The 19,945-nt window shown below is 37.8% G+C and overlaps 1 long non-coding RNA gene across 1 annotated transcript in view; it reads left to right on the top strand.

The window, feature by feature from the left end:
• The first annotated feature begins 4,915 nt into the window (after positions 1 to 4,915).
• The window catches only part of LOC118006342, a 48,723-nt gene continuing 33,693 nt past the window's right edge, over positions 4,916 to 19,945 (top strand). The window contains exon 1 of the long non-coding RNA XR_004678053.1: positions 4,916 to 5,321. This is a non-coding gene — a long non-coding RNA (uncharacterized LOC118006342). The remainder of the gene's footprint in view (positions 5,322 to 19,945) is intronic.

Here is a 19,945-nt window from a genome sequence, read left to right as displayed (position 1 = left end):
AGCTATTCCAAGAATACTCCCCATATGCTGGTGCGAACAAAAGAAAGATCTAGCAGTCCCAGGCTAAGTGAATTAGTGCTCCTCGGTGATGCCATTGCCCAGGGCTGGGTTTTGTTCTTTTTCTATGATGTCTGTTCAGTGCCAAATATCTTGTCAGTTCCCATTAACAAAGAGCCAGTCTGCCTAGAGTCTGGGTTAGACATATTCCAAGGATGGCAATTGCCTTATTCACACGTTGTTAATGTGACATATCCTTAGGCCTTGGATGCCCTTTGGGGTCCAAACAGTGCAAATGGGTTTTGTTTTGTTTTCCACTTTAGTTTTCCAAGCCACCACTCTTGTCCCTGCCACCATTTCTAGCTAGATTTTTGTCACTCTTCCTTTATCATTTGTTCTTCTTCCCCAAAATATGAAATGTAAAAGACTGACCTTGCCCATGAGTGGACGAAGTAGTTATATTTAGCTGACATCTGAGGGAAGAAGATCTTGAAGTTGCATTTTAACTCACAAGCCCATGATTGTGGGATTTGTACTTTTTTTCTAGCACAGCTGATGTGGTTGATGAACAAGTCTCTTTTTCACACACAACCTTGCCCCCAGGGTTTCCTGCTTATTCATATAAACATTAAGAATAGTCTTTAAACAAAATAAAAATCCTATTCTGGTCAATGTGGGGTCATAAAGGAGGAGAAATATTTGCTCATTTTTGCCTTGGCATTATTGATACAATATGGCTTGTCTACATGTGTATCTGAATGTTAGGATTTTAAAAACAGCTTTTTTGCTCTGACTGGTTTCTCCAACAACGTCAGCATATTTTGTGGTGCTGTAGATAAGATTTTAGTAGTCCACATTTACCCACTCGTAAATCAAAGACCAATTTGAGACTAACATTATACACAATATATTATAGTAAATCCTGTGGGGAGTACAAAGCTGAATTAATGTATTTATCAAATGCATCAGAGTCTGATAGAAGAGATTAACACCTACACACAAATAACTTTATACATGCTTTATTCTCTTCCATGGAGAATGCAGTTCCCATTGATTTAGCTCAAGCTAGAAATCTTTACATCACCCTTAACTTTCTCTTTTCCCTTGTTCAAAGGGAAATACAACATTGGTTTTAAGAGCTACATGATTTATTTTCAAAATGTTTCTGAATGTTTCCCTTCTTTTCGGTACCAATGTATTAATTCATAAACTTAAACTTCCTCATTTGGTTTATTTCAATGAATTGTTTGTTTGATTATTCTGGAAGCTGTATGGAGTTACTGGAAGATTCAGAACAGAGGGACTATGTGATTATGCTTATTCTTTAAAAAAACAGTATTGTTGATAATTTAGGGTCTGGATCATAAATAGCCAGTTTTGCTAAGACCATTTCAACCCCATTGATGAAGAAAAAAGAAGAAAGCAGTTAAAGCAGAAGTCAATGGTAACACAGACTTACCAGAAACTTAGTTCATTCCTTCTACTAGGGCCATAGTAAATGTGTGATAAAATATACTTCCTTAACAAATTAAAATATAATTATAATCATAAATTAAAATATAATTCCTCAACACAATATCCATTGAATTCAAAACATTGTACCACTAACGTGTGTTGGATGCAGATTCCCTTTTAAGGCCTGGGTGGTAATTGCCATAGACATACTTGAGAGTTGAAAGAACCCCCAATTTGGGTCCTTGGCCTGTGAGGCAAGAGGTATCACAGTGGGAAAAGCCAAGGGAAAGCCTAGAAAACTATCCCTCCTACTCCTGACCAAGGTACCAAATTAAAAACATTGTCATTTCCAAGAAAAGGACTCGTGGGCATTATCAAATGATTTAGCTAGCTAGTCAAAGGCCTGGAAGAAAGATTGGAAGATCCAGAGACAAAATAACTAAGACTGAGGTAGGTGTCTAGACCTATCAGAGGAGGCTAAATACGAGGATTTTTGTGTCATATGTCATCATGCACAAGATATCAACTATTACTGTAAAGGTACCAAACCACCAAGTACAGAAGCTGATGTTGGCTTCTCCATTGGCCACTCCAATGCTGGCAAAACAGGCACATGACAAAAGTGGCCACAGTGGCAAAAATGGACCAATGCTGAAATAACTACTGCCACCACCGAATGTTCAAACTGCCAACAAGAACAGAGAACTGATAGTGTTCTCAATAGAGAATAACACTGAACCCCAATATGGTGCCATTCCTACAGCCACTATGGAAATCAGTATGGTGGTTTCTCAATAGGTTAAAGATAGAGCTACCATCTGATTCAGTAATCTCATTATTCACTTTGGGTATATATTCAAAAGAATTGAAATCAAGATCTCAAAGAGATATTATCACTCCCATATTCACAATAGCTAAGATGTGGAAACAAACTAAATGTTCATCAACAGATGAATGGATAAAGAAAACATCACACACACACACACACAATGGAATACTCTTTAGCCTAAGGAAGGCTGCATTATTCAGATTATAGGAGCTATTTAAAGTAGTCAAATTCATAAAACAAAAGACTGGAATGATGGTCACCCGGGGTGGGGGGGGGAATGGGGAGTTGTTAATTAATAGGCATAAAGTTTCAGTTAAATAAGCTGAATAAGTTCTAGAGATTTGCTATACAACACTCTACCTATAGTAACAATAATGTATTGTACATTTAACAATTGTTAAGAGGATGTCTTTAAGTTGCTTATCACAGTAAAATAAATTAAAAAGAAACACACATACACAAAATATGGCCCCATTTCTCAAAGAGACCAACTGGCCATATGATGCATCATTAATCACTAGTGCACAGGCCAGCTATTTGCTTTGATAGGAATAGTTATGTATTCTTAGTATGGGTTTTTCTTTCCTGCCTACAGAGTTGCAACCAGCATCACTATCCAAGGGCTTATAAAATGTTTGATCTATTGATATGAAATCTCACATACCATCACAACAGACCAGGTAACCCACTTTACCACAAAAAATATGGGAGTGGGAGTGGGCCCATGCCATGGAATCCACTAATCATACCACCCAGAAGCTGCTGGCTTCACAAAATGCTGGAACAACATTTACAGTCAATAGTTGTCCCTTTTATAATTAGTCACCCTTACTTGTTTCTACTTACTTATTTGCTTTCAGAGAGCGAAGTGTGAGATAATTACCCATCACCTCATATGGCACTCCTCCTGTTGAAGGAATCCCATCCCCAATCCTATTTCCTTGAGGAAATATCTATTAAATTTATACTGACAGCTACTCTTTTCACCTCCTTTGACTTGTGAGGTTGGGAGAAGTATGTGTAACGCAATCTCTTCTCTATTTTGGAATGACTGGCCAACAGCAAGCACACTTTTTTTGGCCTATTTTATAAGAGGTCTGCCCCTATGGTGAGGGCTGTTAAATCTAGGACTATTTGGGTAATTATTCCAATTTGAGGGACTTTGAACAAGTTTTTAGGAAGTCTATTTGGCTCTTAATCCAAGTCATATTCTCCAAAACCAACTCTACCAAACATAGCAGTGATATTTTAATGTCCATCAGTTGAAATTTTATGTGCAAATATCTCAGATGGGGAGAGGAGTGCAACTAAACCCCAAACTCCAGCTGATTCCCCCACTGGTGATGACTTCTTTTCCTATTTATAAGAGTCCACTCTCGCTTTGCACTCAATTCATCCCCTGACCCCCTTCACTAATGCATCCTCATAGCCTGTGTGGCAAAGAGTCTACTTGAGTATTTACTTGCGATCACTGTATAGAAATTTAGGGCCAAGGGATGTAGACAGAATCAGGAAGCATTATCCTCCCTAATCCACTGTACTTGCTTCTACCTACAACCTGGAAGGCAGGCAACCAACCCTAGCAGGCAACTCCTTCTCTGTTAAGGTGAGGAAGGTCTCTGTGAGGACAGTTAGTCATTACCACCCACTTACCTGTCATTCTAAGATTTAGACTGAGAAATGTTTGCTCAGTATAAACAAGATTATTGGCACACTAACCATAATGAAGAATGTATTTTCTTACTATTTTACTTCACTTTTATTGGGCAGGGCAAAACGTGGCTTCATAATGATTTGTCTTGCATAACAAAAATAATATCATTGAAAAATATTAAACAGGTATATTAAGTTACTTTTCCATAGATCAAGTTTCCCTGCAGCTTCCCACAGACCATGGATATCATGCAGAACAAAGAAGTGAATGTTAACTTCAAATTTAAAAACATATTTTTGAGTCTGTAATGACATTATGGTCCTGAAAGCTTTTCTTTTGAAATATAGACTTTTTCTCTATATTACAGAAGCTTTCCTTTACATATTAAGAGTAAGCCTTATTAAGAGTAAGTCTGAGCTTAGAGGTTTACCATAGTTATGGAAGATGGTAAATATTCAGTTTCATATTTGTTGTATTTGTTATCATTTATTTTAATAATAAAACAGAAAAAAAATCTTTGCTTTTATTTAACATGATAGCACATGGTTTTTTTTTTTTTCCATTTTTATAGTACCATTTTCTTGTCTCCATCCTCTCAGCACATATTTACATTCATATAAGCAGGTTAATATCCTACTGTGTATTATTTCACTCATTTGTCTATTTTCATATAATCATAATAACAATATTTAGGATGTTTCATTGATGTTTGTTTTTACAAGTCAACCTGTATATGCTGATCTTTGACCAGCTTTCTTACTTAATAATACATTACAGATCTGGCTAATTGCAGATAATAATTAAAAAATAAAACATGGACCAGAAAAATAAAATATATTTTTCCAGAAAGTATACACCTAACTCCCCACCCAGTCCCTCACATATATACACACACAGTTTTCCCTGTTATTAACATCTCACACTGATGGCTACTAATGTAAACTGTGGACTTCAGTTAATAAAAATGTACCAATATCGGCTCATCAATTGTAACAAATGTGCCACACTAATGCATCATTTTTAATTAACTACATGACATTATATTGTGTGGGTTTATCTCTCCATTCCTTAACTGATAAAGAAACTGGCTCTAGCTTTTTACCACTATAAACAGTGCTGCAATAAACATCCTTCAACATTTAGCTTATGCATTGGAAGCATTATTTCTATGAGGTGAGTTTTCATATGAAATTATCAGGTGAAAGTGTATGCATATTTTACCATTTGCTGCCACTTGTGTAATCATCCCCTTTTTCCATCAGGTTTTACAACGCAAATCACATCTTCTTCTAGAGTCTTGGTACATAGCTAGTGAGACTTTTGAAACTCATTTAATATGCTTGGATTTTCATGAACCATTGGATGACACGTTTGGTTGATATTAGTGTAAGTACTACTATTAAGTATTGTATTCTTAAGGGATGAAAATGATTAACAGACTGATATATAAGAATCTGTACTCACATACTCTTATTTCAATGTAGCAACTTTTTTTCCACAAGTTTTCTAATAGTTCCCTTGGGTTGTTTATTCTTTGGAGGATTATTCCATATGTTCTCTACTAAATGATCTAGACAGCTAGTCCAATCCAACATTCAAGCTCGGTCCTGCATTTTATATTGTGTGCCCTTTATACTCATACCACTTCTCATGGATCTGGAATTATTTTATAAGGAAATACTGTAAGATCATCTAGTTACTATGAAATAAAATTCTATACACCATGGACACAAAAAGTCAACATTGTGCCCATAATAGTAGTAATTTGCTGGTTTCTTGCCTATAAACTTGTTGACAAAGAACACATATATGTATGGAATGGGGAAGCAATAGAGTTAAATCATGATTTCTGAATGTGTATCTTTGTGGGCAAGGAAATCTAGATATGAGCCATTTTAACAACCAGATTTTGGATGAAGAAACTCAGTTTCAGAGAGGCAAAGGGAATTGCTTCAGATCACCCAGTCAGTTACTGAGTGCATCAAGACTAGAACAAATGTCTTCTTAAATGGCATCTCCAGCCTTTTTTCTCACTATGCCATGCTTCGTCCATCTGATATTTAGGATTGGTTCTGTGTGAACTCAGCTATCCCACTTCCCTCCTCAGTTTATTCACTTGGAAAAATAAACAAAATTTCTGCCTTTCCTCAACCTTTCTGTATTAATTATTTACTATAACTACTATATTATAACTATTTTCAAATTATAATAGCGAGGGCGCCTGGGTGGTTCAGTTGGTTAAGCGACTGCCTTCGGCTCAGGTCATGATCCTGGAGTCCCTGGATCGAGTCCCGCATCGGGCTCCCTGCTCGGCAGGGAGTCTGCTTCGTCCTCTGACCCTATCCCCTCTCATGTGTTCTCTCTCAAATAAATAAATAAAATCTTTAAAAAAAAATAAAAAATAAAATAAAATAAAAAAATTATAATAGCGAATTTTTGTATCACTTACCATGAGCCTGGCATCATGGTTGATTTTTTTTTTTAGCGATAATAGTTTTTTAAAATTTTAAATTGTGACAAAACAGACAGTTTTTATTTTGCAAAACTATCATATCCACTAAACAACTTCCCATTCCTCACTCCCATCAGCCCCTGGCAACCACCAGTCTACTTTCTGTCTCCGTGATTTTGATTACTGTAAATACTTCATGTAAGGAGAATCACATATTTATCTTTTTGTGACAAGATTATTTCACTTATCATAACGTCCTCAAGGTTAATCCACATTGTAATACGTGTCAATTTTCTTCCTTGTTTAGGCTAAGTGATATTCCTTTGTAAATAATATACCACATTTTGTTTATCCATTCATTCACTGATGGGCAATTTGGCTGCTTCCACTTTTTGGCTACTGCAAATAATGCTGCTGTGAATATGGGTGTATAAGTATCTCTTCTAGATCTTGATTTCAGTTCTTTTGGGTATACACCCAGAAGTGGAATTGTTGGATCATATGGCAATTGTATTTTAAATTTTTTGAGGAAACACCAAGGGCTAAAATGTGAGTGTTTTAATCCCTCTTTCTTTCTCTCTGACCCCAGTGGACATGAATAATTATAAGCATAAATCTTTGGGCAAAAATCACAAGAAAATATTTATGCAAGCAGTGAATTTATAAATAGAAAATTGATAGCAACAAAAATTTTGTAAAAGACTGTATATCAACTGTTTTGTCCCTTGGAGACTTTGTTGCCAATAAAATCACTAGCTGAGTAGATTGAGTGGGAGCCCCCGTTGCAAATCCAATCTTAGGAAATGATGGGCAGGTTGACAACTCTACACAATAAAGACACCAATGTTGGTAAGTTTAATTTTTTAAAAAATCTGGTTTTCCTGTTATCTAAATAATTCCGGGAAACAAGATTTGTGTATTGTTTCCCTTTGAACATCTATTATGAAAGCCTGAACAAAAATGATAAAATTTTAAGTTTTCTGGGAAATAGTTTGGTTTGAATTGTCACTAAGAATATTCCCTGGAGACAAGTCACACCAGTTTTTGAGGGGCAAGTCTGTAGGCAGTAAGCACAGAAAGAGAATGGCTATGGTGAGTGAGGATAAGGCCGATATGTGAACCTGCTTGTCTTCCTGTCTGTTCAGTACCAACAATCTTAAGTGGAACACTGTCTAAGGCTGGGGTGAGTGATGTGGGACCCAGGGAAATCTGAGTCCAGCTGGAGCCCCTTAGTCCCATTTTTCTCACAAAGCTATATTTAGTAATCTGGGCCCTTTGTGCCTGGACAGAACTTTGTCAGTGATTCTGACGCATATCATCTGGATAACTTTGGGAAAGCTAATTAACTTTTTTTTTAAGTTTTTTTTTATTTATTTGCCAGAGAGAGAGAGCACAAGCAGGGAGAGTGGCAGGCAGAGGGAGAAGCGGGCTCCCTTCTGAGTGAGGAGCCCGATGCAGGACTCGATCCCATGACCCTGGGTTCATGACCTGAGCCAAAGGCAGACACTTAACCGACTGAGCCAACCGGGCGTCCCGCTAATTAACTTCTTTTTGCCGCAGTTTTCTTTCGGAAAAATAAAGAACCATACTGCAAACCTGATGAGTGTTTTGTAAAGATTTTAAAAAGTAATACATGTAAAGGCACATACATGGAACTGCTATTGTAAAAAGTAGTAGTAGTATATAGCTCATAGATTCTTCTGGGAAAAGAGAATCTAGATTTTGAACATGCTGACCCACAGCTAACCACTGTTAATGACATTATGACTTCCTTATTTCTACTCTCAACTCCCCAAAAGACCACCAGAAAAAACTGGTAATCAAATGAACTTAAGTTAATCAGACTCAACTACAGATAAACAACTAGAGAAAATAATAGCTGACTAGAGTTTGAACTGTGTCTTAGAATGGAAAGTTTAAGGGAGAATTTTATAGGGTTTGAAGGTTTGGGCTCCAGTGATATAAGGCAGATCTTTCAGGTGAGGAATGAATTGGGACTGAGTAAAGTCTGTGACTAAAAACTCATGCTGAAAAATTAGCTAAAGGATTTTGGATTATGCCAGTCCTTTTTCTTGTATATGTTCCGTAATTACCATGATATCTGAATAATAATAATAATAATAAGCACATAATGAAGAAAATTTAAAAATGTGGTTTTCCTGTTCATTACCTGAACAAGTCAGGGTAACAAACTTGCATGTTGTATCCCCCTGAATACTTATCTTATGAAAACCTGTACAGATAATAAAATTTTAAGTGTTTTCTACTTTGAATTAATCAAAGATACTAAGAAATAGAAGATACTGAGGAATTAAGTAGTGGGACCAAATGAGGATAAAGATTCCTAATCTCATTGTCCTATCTATCATCTATCTATCTATCATCTATCTATCTATCTATCTATCATCTATCTATCTATCTATCTATCATCTATCTATCTTATTCTTTTGCCATGTACTAGGTGATGGATTCCATAATGAGGGAATAGGAATTAAATGTGACTTTGGTAGTGAGCTTTGACTCCTTTGTGAGGAGAAACTGAATACATTGTTAAAATCCCACTGAAATGTGTTTCTTACTCTAAAGATATTGTCATGTATAATACAAAACATACAAGAAGGGGCACCAGAGTGACTCAGTCAGTTAAGCGTCTGCCTTCGGCTCAGGTCATGATCCCAGGGTCCTGGGATCAAGTCCTGCATCAGTCTCCCTGCTCTCCCTCTGCCCCTCCTCCCTACTCGTGTGCTCTCTCTCTCAAATAAATAAATTAAATTAAAAATACAAAAAGTATTATAATATATAAGAAATATGACAATGCATTAAGAATAGAAAGTCTTAATCTCTTGTGTTTTGTACGAACACAGAAGGTTAGACTTCCAACTGGAAATGTGAAAGATTAGATTGCATGGCTCTCTATTTCTGCTGATTTATTTTATTAGGCTTTATTTCACTATACAACAGCATATGAACTAAATGTCTCTTTTAATTTTTTAATAGTTATGCTCTTCTTGAGATATGTTGTACCCTTTCTTGGATTGCCTTGTTTGCATTCCATTCCACAGACTTGCACATGAGTCCCTGTTGAGAATATGTGTGCTCCTCCAATACCTGGATTATCTTCTTGGAATTGATTATAATTCAAACCTCATAAGAATTAATTTCTACAGCTGATCCTGTCATGTATGGAGTATGTCATTACTCGGTATTTTAATGTTTGTTATTGAAGTTTGAGATAACTATTTGAAGTGAAAATGTTGATCTCTTTTATCAGAATCCTTCCCAAATATTTGATAATCATCACTAAAAAGTCTGGTAACCAAAAGAATGTATAACTTGAAACACACACTGAATACCTGACAGGTATGAAGAATCTTGCCTTTACTTAGGGAAATGCTCAGTCAAGAAGGAAATGAAGGAGCCCTTAAATTAAGCCAGCTGTAGGCAAAGCATTGTCCATATGAATGAATATAATAGCAAATATATTTTTTTCTGGACAACCGTGAGCCAAAAATGTGCCAGGTGTTTTCATAAGTATTATTATTTTATCATTTTAAAATGTGAGGAAACAGCTTCATAAAGGTGAAATAACTTGTCCAAGATTACACCATTATTATATGATACAACAAAACTTCAGTTATATTCTAATCCCTCAAGACCATTTTGTTCCTTATTATGTCATACTCCATTGTTTCTAAACCCTATTCTGTGACTTCTAAAACATGCTCTAAGGGCAAAGGATGTATCCCATGATGCAGGAAAAAGCCATTCAGGTAAAACAGCCAACTAGAGCTGATTTAGAGTCTACCCGAGAGGGCTTCCTGGAGGAATGTGATCTCAGCAGTAAACAAACACATAAACACAAAACTAGGGATTCTGCTAGATGCAGAGATGTATTTGCTCCTCTCAAGGATGGACCTGTGAATACCAGATTCCTATTAATGGGGCTGAGGCTTGGTGGTCTTCAAAGAACTCATGGAAACTTTCCAAAAGAGAAAATCAGTTCTAAACATGTACCAAACCCAGAGAACACCAGTGCTAGATAACTTACAAAACACAAATAAGATTTTTTCCTCTGTGGCAGGGAGAATCATGCCCCCTTTCCCCCAGAGATGTCCCTGTCCTGATCCCCCAAACCTGTGAAATGTTACCCTACATGGCAAAAGGGACTTTGTTGATGGGACCAAGTTAAGGATCTTGAGATAGAAAGATTATCCTAGATTATCCAAGTGGGCCCAGTATAATCACAAGGGTCCTTATAAGGGAGAGGCCAGAGTGTCACAGGCAGGAGAAGATGGAAGCAATGGAAGCCGAGGTTGGGATGCCGCACTTTGAAGATGGAGGAGGGGCTGTGAGCCAGTAAAGGGAGGTGACCACCAAAAGCTGGAGATGACAAGGAAACACATCTTTCCCTGAAGCCTCCAGAGGGAACACAGCCCTGACAACACCCTGATTTTAGACTTCTGACCTCTAAAACTTTAAAAAACAAATTTGTGAAATATGTGTTGTTTTAACTAGCTTTGTAGTCTTTTGTTACAGCAGCAGTAGGAACCTAGTTTTGCTTTCCTTGCCTCCCCTTCTTCAATTCTGGAGGGTCCAGTGGGGAAATTTAGTGGAGGGGGGGAGGGGGAGGAATGTACTTCTAGCTTGGGAATAAAGGCAGAACAATAGCAATGAAGTAGTCCATGACCCCTTCTTCCAACTGCAGGGGTCCAACCCAAACCAGTGCCAGGCTGACCTGGATGGGTTAGCTGCCGAACTGATTGAGGACTGACTAACCAAAGGATATTTTGTTAGCTAGGAGTTATGAGGTTTGTCCCTGACTTCACCCAAGGCTCAGGGATGGGCAAGATCATATGAGAAATGGAGAAAAGACTTTTCTAATTATATCCTATGAGTCCCACTTTTCCAAATTTATAGCAGCACATTGGAACAAGGCTCACTTTGAATTAGGTGACTGCTTTGTTGCCCCTTCATTCTCTAGGGCTTAGATTTTCTCCAAACACTCCTGTTTTCCTGATTCCTGCTAAATGTCTTTGCAATTGCATCCTTTCTCCCCTTCACCGTTCCAGTGAGATTCTCAGTGCTGATATTCTCAGATTCCCCACATTTAGTCCTACCTACCTTGCGTGTTATCAGCCTTTGAAAACTCCTCTTGTTTATTAAGATAATAATAGCCTTGTGGTGATTGTCGAAGTGTAATTTTCAAAATGTTAGAAACATAATTGTCATACACAGAGATAGTGAGCATACACAACAATTTTGTTTGACTCATTAATGAGGGAACCGGTAGAATAAAAAATAGAAATTGTATATGGGCAGTGAAGAATGGTGCTGAGATCAGATCACTGAATTCAATGCTGATAAGATTATATTCTACGGAACAATAAAACTGTGACTGTGGAAGTCATTTACTCTGACAAAAGAAAACCAAATCGTTGTATCTTATCAGTTTTCTACAACTTAAATTCTATATTTCAGAGCTATGCAGTGCTTGGGTCCTAGTCAGTTTTGATTACCACAATGAAAGTTCCATTTTCCAAGGGAGTCAGGTGTGTTGGATAATACTTTGGCCTCATGTTAAAATGTTACACAATCATCTTGCTTATTTATTTCCAAGCTGAGGATAATTCTCTGTAACATCGTTAACAAATATTAAAGTATATAAAAAATTAAAAGTACTAAATAAATACTGACATGAAGGAGAGCAAATTTTGCCACATAATGTGACCTTCTAGTTTAAAAAACAAGTTTTTATTTATTTAATCCCTGTGCTGGATTGAGCTACACCTGTTTGGTTAAGTTGGGATTTATATTTTTCTGAATCTCCTTCTCTGTGTGGTTCTAGATGTAACGTGGAAGGGGAAAGATAATTAGTGGCTGCGATTTGTTGAAGGACTCTGGGATAAGTAATAGTGATGTTCATGTGCAGAGGTGCCTAGCAGATCCCAGGTCGTCCCTCCTCCTCCCTGCTCTCTGATCAGCTTGCTTTCCGAACCGAGCATCGGGCTGCACACCACTGTTCCAGGCCCACAAACAGATGCTTGGCAATGACCACACAGAGGTTGAGAGCTTCTTGTAGACATCTCTATGGCATCCCCCTCTGCACCTGTTATGTAGCCTGGGTATGCTTAGCTTCTCTATTAACCTTCAAGCTCTGACTTCACCAATCTTGCCCGTGGTTTTGACAGATGAACTTAGTGACTCTGTGCCTGATCCCTACTCTCTGCTCCAGATCTTCCCTTCCCGAGCTCCTCCCCCATTTCTTTAAGATCCAATGTCTATAATAAATCTCTTATTTCCCAAATACTCAGAGTGGCTCTGCTTTCCTGGCTTAACCCTGACAGATTCGTTCCTATTGTTTTAGAGCTATGATCTCTAATTTCAACCCTCTTGGATGAGACATTTCCAAACACATTCTGACATAGAATTTCTCCACTAAATTTATGATGATAATAATGATACTACTAACAATAATAATGATAATAGCTAACACTAAGACTTGTGAGGGACTAACATTATTATAAGTGATTTACTACTAAATGCTTCATTGCTTCTCATCCTCTTTAAGACTGCTTCCTATGTCTTTGAAAAAAAAAATCATGTTTTAGAATGTGAAAAATATTCTTCTTATTCCTGAGGTCATATTGGTATGAAAGGATCACAGGGAAATCTAGGAGTGTAGTTAGAAGTATGGTGTGGGTAGCTAGGCTAGCCTGGAACCGGTTTTATTTATGTGGCAGAGCCGTTCTTAGTTAACTATCATTATTGGATCTCTAAGATGTAAAGAACCATTGCTAAAAATGCCCCAAAATGCTGTCTATTGCAGTAACAGGACTTGTTGTGAATTTGTCACGTCAGATACTTTGCAAAGGTGTTTACATATATTATCTCATATAATAATCCTGCCCATGACTCCAAAAAGTAGGAACTATCAGCCTCTTTATATAGGTGAAAAACTGAGCTTGAGAAAAGTAACTTGCCCAAGGTCACACATACATGGAATTGAGACTTCCAGTTGTCTTCTTATATTCATTCTCTCCTGCTGCTAAACCCCAGGTCTTAGCTGAAGAGCTATTCCCAATAACAGTGACTACATTCCTATCCTTCCTTGCACGTAGGTACCTCCATTTGGCTATATTGTGACCACTGATGTAAAAGTAGAAGTGGAGGAAAGTTGCCCTATAGGGAAAGACTATAGTCTTTCTTGCCTTCTTTCCTGAGTGCTGTAACGCAGATGTAATGGTTGGATCTTCAGCAGCCAGTTTGGCTCTCAAGATGACATTGGAAATGGCATTCTAATGCAATATGCCATAAGAATCTGGAGTCCTTGATACTGGAATACCTTCGACACCTGCCTCTGAGCTTTTACCTGAATGAAAAAATAATTTTCCATTCTATTTAAGCCACTGTTATTGGGGTTTTCTATAACTTGCAACTGAGCCTAATCTCAATTAATGCAATGATATGAACTTTCTACATACACATGCAAAAATAAAACTGAAGAAGTCCACTACCAATACCACCATTCATCCTCGCAATTCTTTTCCCTTGGTGGTAGATTAGAAATTAGAAATACTTCTCTGTTGTTATAGATTTCCAGCCTTGAGTCAGAGAACTTACATTTATCAGGAGTCCCTGAAAATGCCAATTTTATACAACGTGATCTCTCATCAGAGTACTGAGAATGGAGAGCTATTGCTAAACTGTAACTGATTTTTTTTCTGTAATAGCACATTGATGGGAAAATCCATGACCCAGGATCATGAAATGAAAATGACTTCAATCCTAAATGACATTCAATTGTAAAATTGGACTGGATTGCTTTTTACCAATTTTAAAAGCATAGCCTTGATTCACTTCAAAATATGACTGCTTGGGAATTTTTTTCTGTTCCTTTATACCTAGGAAAGAGCTGAACTGGCTTCCCTTTGGTTTGCTAACAGGAGTATATAAGTTATATCATAAGATCATTTTTTCTTAGAGTAAGAAAACCAGACTTCCAGTTTAAGATAAGTACCAGGGATGTAAAGTACAACATGATGACTAGAGTTAACACTGCTGTACGAAATACAGGAAGGTTGTTGAGAGTAGATCCCAAGAGTTCTCCCAGTGATGAGAGTTATCCCAGTTGATGATGTGAGTTATTTGTACTTTTTTCTTTTCCTTATATCATATCTGTATGAGAGGAAGGATATTAGCTGAACCTATTGTGATAATCATTTCACAGTTTATGTAAATCAAATAATCATGCCGTTAGGTTTTAAATTATACAGTGATGCATGTTAATTATTTTTCAATAAAACTGGGAAAAAAAGAGTTATGGAAATCAAAGGAGAATGCTAGGAAAACAAAACTCTTGTAAATGTGACATGTAAATGTGCAGACAGCAAGGCTTATACATGACCTACCCAAGCTCAGAATAGTTTTTGTAGTTCTTACCATTCTTGGGACCAAATACCCAAGATCATTGAATTTTGTTGCCAGTTAAAATTTAGAAGGCAGTGGGTCTTTAATTCATCAATTACACTGATTTTTGCTGGGCTTTAATAAGCATTGAAAGTTTGTACACGTAATTTATGACTAACTAGGCACTCAGATCTGGATGAGGGGAGATAAATAAACTGCGTTAAGAATCGATCTGAGTGTTGTCCTGTGATGACCTTGTAGGAGGTAAAGAAAACCATCTATGTTTGGGATTTTAAGGTTCAATGAGACAATCCCTCTATAAATTAGCTCTCCTTAGATTTGTAGGTGCCAACATTTCACTGTTAGAGCTTCATTTGATTATAAGATTAATATGTCTCTTGTTTAACTTTAAACACTCCTTAAGTGAATAACATGTTAAGTACATCAATTTCTTTCTAAGTATGTACATCAAGAGTAGAATGTAGAAGAATAAGGGGCACTGGACTAGCACAGGGCCTCAGCACTCCTGTAGGGAGGCCAGCTCGAACGGCATGCTTGGGTTAACCAGAAGCCTTAGGAAAGCATTTTGTACCTTTGGGTGGAGGTGAGGAAAAAACAAAAGAGAACAGTGAGCTGACTGTAAAAAGAGGAGGCGTTGGGATCAGAGATTTGTTTCTTCTACTGACCTCCACGTTGCTTTCAGGTCACAAATCTGGCATTTGAAATCAAATCAATTTACTTCTCAGTAATACTCTCTCCGTGTGAGAAAACACACTGTTGAATCCAGTTGAAAATTGAAACATAAATACTCAATCAACTGAATATCTAATAATATATCAAAATGGTTTTAGTAATATGTTTCCCCGAGTTTACTAAATTGAGCAACTTTTTTGGCATCACTGGAACTAAGCCAGCAAGGGAAGACATAAATAAGGTTGATTGTGTCTTCCTTTGGATGGGTAGGAAGAGCATGAATGGTGAAGACAAGAGTCAACTGAGTAAATCATCCCACAAGGAACCTTGTACCAGTTTGTTTGTTCCCGTTACTACATAGCAATTCCTCATTTTCTTGTTGTGGCATCACTGCTTCTTTTCTAGAAGGAACCAAGTTTTCCAAAAACTTAGAATCCTTTTCCACTTCATCAGAGACAAATGAAAAGATACCTTTCTACTTTCAGGACCCCTTTCAAAGAGTTGGGTAATAGGGAAAAAAACAAACAAACCATAATCCAGTGACCATTTCCCCACTTCTAACTTATAATACTGGGATCTATTCAGAACTGAATATCATAGAGGAAACATAAAAATAATCTTTTTTTTTTAAAGATTTTATTTATTTATTTGACAGAGAGAGACACAGCGAGAGAGGGAACACAAGCAGGGAGAGTGGGAGAGGGAGAAGCAGGCTTCCTGCTGAGCAGGGAGCCTGACGCAGGGCTCGATCCCAGGACCCCGGGATCATGACCTGAGCCGAAGGCAGACGCTTAACGACTGAGACACCCAGGCACCCCATATAAAAATAATCTTATTAGAAGTTGGTCCAACACTGGCCTCATTGAGAGTTCTCTATCCAAATCCTGAATCCCTTCCTTGTATTGAAGGGATTCAGGGAAAGGCCCAGTGGAACCAGAATTCCATGTCTCTAAGGATCTAGGTTGTTCAAATGGGAAGCAGGTTCACTTGCCAGTTATTTCCCTTTTGTTCTCACTATTTTTTTTCATTCTGAGATAAAATCAAGATCTAATGGTTTGGTTTTTAGAGATATAAGACCACTTCCTATAGCCCCTTCCCTGTGAAAGCAGATAACTTTGTTATTGCACATTTGACTTAATAGAGCTGCTGCTTTTAATGTAGTAATCCTTGCAGATTAAAATTGATTTAAGGCAGCCTGTCTAAAATGGAGACTCTAAAATAATGAAAAATGCACAACAGATGACAGGACCCGACAATCCAGCAGTGTGCACTTGTCTTCATTTGGAAAATTCTGTTTCTGTTCACATATAACTGGGGAGCCCAACCAGGGCTACAACAAAAATTAAGCTGCCAGGAACTGTCTTCATGTTCATGAGCTTGAGATCACAGCCTGGTTTCCTGTTTCTTCATTAGTGGAGTACCATATGGCCTATTTCTGCAGCAATCACATTTAAGATCCTGAGAAGATTTGCCCATATTGCTAGGGCTTTAGGCCAAATTACACTGAGAGACATAATATAAGAATTTCTGAGTAGTTGTTTTATCTTCTTTTCTTGCATATAACAATCATCTTGTATTAAAGTTTCTGCTACTCTAGCAGGTGACAGTGCTGGATTCAACTTTAACTTTAAGAAAATTATTTTCTGATTTTAATTAGCATAAATTTATTCACATAAAAAGGTTTCACAAAGACCTTTCAATTTAATGTTTGTAGGCTTGGCCACCATATGTATTTTAGAAAACATATACTCCTGGTCAGAGAGGAGAAAAAAAAAATGCTCCTTCATTTCTCTTAACTTAAATGTGTGAAAAGCTTTCTCTGTTCTCTAATACTCAGAGATAAAGCATTTGGAAAAGACAGTTATTTGCAAAGAAGGTTGACAAGGGGTCTAGACTTCGGAAGACTGACTCACCAAATAAAAAATAAACAAGTACTTCCTGATGAAACTTCCCAAGTTTAACCATATTAGCACATTTAGACTTCCTCTACTCATAATGGAAAACAACAATTTTCTTCCAGGAACGTCATAGCCACGAATGTCTTCCTATCATCAGGGACTGCACTGTAAAATACAGGAACGAAACTGTTCGTGGTAGAGAGTCAGCAATTTCAAAGAAATTTTAGAGTTTCCATTTCTTTGGCAGACTAGAGTTCAGAGGTCTGCTTTGTTGCTGCTGCTGTCCTTTGTTTTGTTTTGTTGTTTGGACTTCTATAAGGATGCAAAGTGAGGTTTCCACCCATAAGGCTGCAAGGCCAAGCTATCTCTGTTGCTTTCATAGTCTGATCCACTCAAAACCTTTACATTGTCATTTTGAGGAATTAAGGAAGAGAAGTGGGAAGAATGGCATTGAGAGTGGTGTGAAGAGGACAACCAAGGAAATGGGGCAACAGTCAGCACCAGTGATAACTCAGCGTTATCCGAAATACGGAGTGAGGAGTAAATATAATCCTGTGAAATTCCAGAGATTTGAGAGAAGTGGAGACCCCTCACAAAGTGTAGACTGAAAGGTCGGGCTTTTTTTTTTTTTAAGATTTATTTATTTGACAGAGAAAGACACAGCGAGAGAGGGAACACAAGCAGGGGGAGTGCGAGAGGGAGAAGCAGGCTCGCTGCTGAGCAGGGAGCCGGATGCGGGACTCGATCCAGGGACTCCAGGATCATGATCTGAGCCGAAGGCAGACGCTTAACGACTGAGCCACCCAGGTGCCCCAAGGTCGGGCTTATTATGTGGATGTTAATGAAGAGAAATCCCACTGGAGCATTTAGATACATTTAGGATCCTACTATGGCTTCCCAAAGTGCCATGTTCGCATAGTGTAGGTGAACAGATGCAGCACCATTTTAGAGAAAAAGGGAAGTCCACATATCTTTGTTCCCTTTTAGTTCAAATAGATACTTTAGTACCAGACTTCTGAAGATAATCTCTTAAGCCAAATGGGCCTTTGTATACCATATCAAAGCAAAGATGAGAGGGCATTTTTGGAAAGGGAAGGGAAGGGCTTTTATTGTCCTTCACATTACTCTACATAAAACATCAATTTTATCAACTGAAAGGTGTTTTATAACTTAAAAAAAAAGCCAAATCTCTCTTTAGAGGAATTGTCCTAACATACACAGGGCTGCTCTCCACTTTATGACTTTGAGGCTATTGCTCAGGGATAGTATCTTCCATCTCTTTAAGTAGAATGGACCATTTCTTCTCTTGTATGTGATACCGCCACAGTACCAGTTCATGGAGGAGAAGGGGAGCAGGACAAGGTATATCAGACCAGCTAGCATGGTCTTGCTGCTTAACCAGACAACTCGCAGTGGCTTAGCACAATCCACTGGACGTCCATATGGGATCCATCAGAGTCCAACGGGGTGTTTCCTGTGGAATCTCCCAGTGGGTGACTCAGGGACACAGGCTTCTTCCATCTTATGACTATATGCCTTCTGAGACATATGTATTTAATAATTTGCTATAAAATAATTTCAATTGCCAGAATCAAAGACAGGTTGTGGTCAAATCCAAGAACTAAAACTGCTGCACCACCAACTACACTGTTCCTGTTGTTGTTTTGAATGCTCCCCACCCCTGCTCACCTCTTTTAATGCTGATTGCACTCAGAATATGAAGTATGTACTTAATAAAAGGGCATCTGGCTCATTTTAATGTCTAAATTATCAAAATTTTATGCGTCCATGTCAGCCCCTGGTGTGTTGGCTTTGAAACAGGTTCAAATAAAGTTCACTTTGACAGAGAGCCATGATGACTTTATGTGTTCATTAGCCTGGTCTAATAGAGCATTAAGTGAAGTCAGTGGTCCTGTTCGTTAGCACCTTTTGGACATTATCTTGCTGTAAGTATTTTTGAAAAGTCAGGGCTCATTTTCTCTAGCTGTCACACAGAGATCCTAGGGTAAAACAAGGCATTCAAATACTCTAGGCTCCGAGGTATGACAAACTCCAATGCTACCAAAGCTCCTGCCATGACTCAAAAGGGTAGCAGAGTGGGGGCATAAAATGTTGCCCTGGGACCTAATGTTTCATAAGCCCCAGACTCATACCTTAATTGAAGTGGTGTTCCAACCCTTGAATAATCCAATTTGGGAGACTTCTGCATTTGAAATGCTTGATCGTCAATTGCGATGTCTCACGGCATCCACATTTCCTCCACGGTGGACTGTAGGCAAGCACTGATAGACATGCTCATCCACTAGACTGGAACAAAAAAAGCAAATTTGGGAGCCACGATGTATATTTCATTGTTATGCAAAAATAAAATAAAATTAAGCTCAGCTAATACTAATATAAAGCTTGTTGCTGTCAGGCTTACTCAGACCTCTGTAACAGAAACGGAGAACTATCCTGAAGGAAAAGTGGAAGTCACAGAGCCTTCAAGGAAGGCAGTTAAGTGGACTATACTATGTAATTTTAATTCAAGTAATCCTTATTTTAAAAATGGGAAAAAGTCT

Source organism: Mirounga leonina, unplaced genomic scaffold (genome assembly GCF_011800145.1).
Source record: "Mirounga leonina isolate KUSES-001 unplaced genomic scaffold, KU_Mleo_1.0 Mir_96, whole genome shotgun sequence".
Lineage (NCBI taxonomy): Eukaryota > Metazoa > Chordata > Mammalia > Carnivora > Phocidae > Mirounga > Mirounga leonina.
The sequence above is the reverse complement of the archived record's forward strand: the minus strand, read 5'-3'. Positions and strand labels throughout refer to the sequence as shown.